A 1,750-nucleotide genomic window follows, 5' to 3' on the forward strand; every position below is an offset into this window, starting at 1 on the left:
GATCTGTGGTGGGGGGGCAGTTGGATCTCTGGTGGGGAGGGAGATGGATCTTTGGTGGGGGGGGAGATGGATCTCTGGTGGGGGGGGAGATGGATCTCTGGTGGGGGGGGAGATGGATCTCTGGTTGGGGGGGGAGCAGACAGATCTCTGTTGGGGGGGGAAGATGGATCTCTGGTGGGGGGGGGCAGATGGATCTCTGGTGGGGGGGGCAGATGGATCTCTGGTGGGGGGGGGCAGATGGATCTCTGGTGGGGGGGGAGATGGATCTCTGGTGGGGGGTCGGAGATAGATCTCAGGTGGGGGGGGCAGATGGATCTCTGGTGGGGGGGCAGATGGGTCTCTGGTGGGGGGGGCAGTTGGATCTCTGGTGGGGGGGAGATGGATCTCTGGTGGGGGGGTGCAGATGGATCTCTGGTGGGGGGGGCAGTTGGATCTCTGGTGGGGGGGGGCAGTTGGATCTCTGGTGGGGGGGGCAGATGGACCTCTGGTGGGGGGGGCAGTTGGATCTCTGGTGGGGGGGGGCAGTTGGATCTCTGGTGGGGGGGGCAGATGGATCTCTGGTGGGGGGGCAGATGGATCTCTGGTGGGGGGGGCAGTTGGATCTGTGGTGGGGGGGGCAGACGGATCTCGTGGGACTTAGAGATGGTTGGGGGGGTCCGCTGCCACTCTGCGGGCGATCTTGGGGGGGAGGGGTCAGGGGTGGCAATCGGCCTGGGTGGGGGGGGAGATGGATGTCTGTGGCCCCCACTTGTCGCTCCCGGACCGCTTTCTCCACTTTCTGTGGCCCAGGAGTGATGTGACACGGGCAGTCTTTTGCAAATTTTTTTTCCCCAGAACTCCGATCGTTCGGCAGCGCTAAGCCCCCCCCCACCCCGCCGCCCCCCCCACCACCCCCCCCCCCCCCCACCCCACCCCCCGCACAGCACGAACGGGACTGAAGGTGGCTGAGTGCGTATGGGGGCGCCCGGAAACAGATTTCCGAGTCGGATCTGCATTGCCACCAGATTCAGCACTTGGAACCAAAATGGTAAAATCGGGTCCTCGATGTTTGTACGGAGCTCAGTGAGCCGAGGTGTGTACAAATCCACCAGGAATCTTCATGGGAAAAATCACAAATCTTCATCTAACACCAGAACTCGACAGAACCCGGCAAAATAAAACCGCCTGGCCAGCTTTTTAAAAAATGCACTGCACCAGTGCCTCTCGCTTTCAGGAACTCAGTGAAACCCGAATGAAAATCTATCCCTCACCCCCGTGAGCGAGAGAGAGAGAGAGAGGGAGAGAGAGAGAGAGACTACGGCACCGCTTAGAAGGGATCTAATCTCCCGGAGAGATAGCTCAGGAGAATGCAGTCTGTGTTCACATGTCTTCCCGACAAGGTATCACAGTGTCTGATTCTCCCAAAGCAAGCTGAGAGATTGAGATAATGTTCAGGCAACTGTAAAGAAAGGGATTAGGTATTAGCTAGCGTCTTTCCCTCGGGGCAGGAGGGAGAGATGACATTCTGTGTGTAGGGGTGTCTCCGAGGGATAGGTGGAAATGATATACTCAGTCGTTACGGATCTCTGCTGATGTCAAATGTTGGATTCCAGTTCCCTCTGCCGGATCCGTCTTTTTTTAAAAGGGCAGTTCCAACTGTTAAAACAAAGGCAGTGGCGTAAGATGGCTGCCACAGGTCACCTGAAGCGCGGGCTGCAAGCTGGCCAAGCTTCCGAATATTTCGAAAAGTGGAATGTAATGAACGTGCCCA

Source organism: Carcharhinus amblyrhynchos, chromosome 35, assembly GCF_965287045.1.
Source record: "Carcharhinus amblyrhynchos chromosome 35, sCarAmb.v2.hapA, whole genome shotgun sequence".
In the NCBI taxonomy this organism is placed as follows: domain Eukaryota; kingdom Metazoa; phylum Chordata; class Chondrichthyes; order Carcharhiniformes; family Carcharhinidae; genus Carcharhinus; species Carcharhinus amblyrhynchos.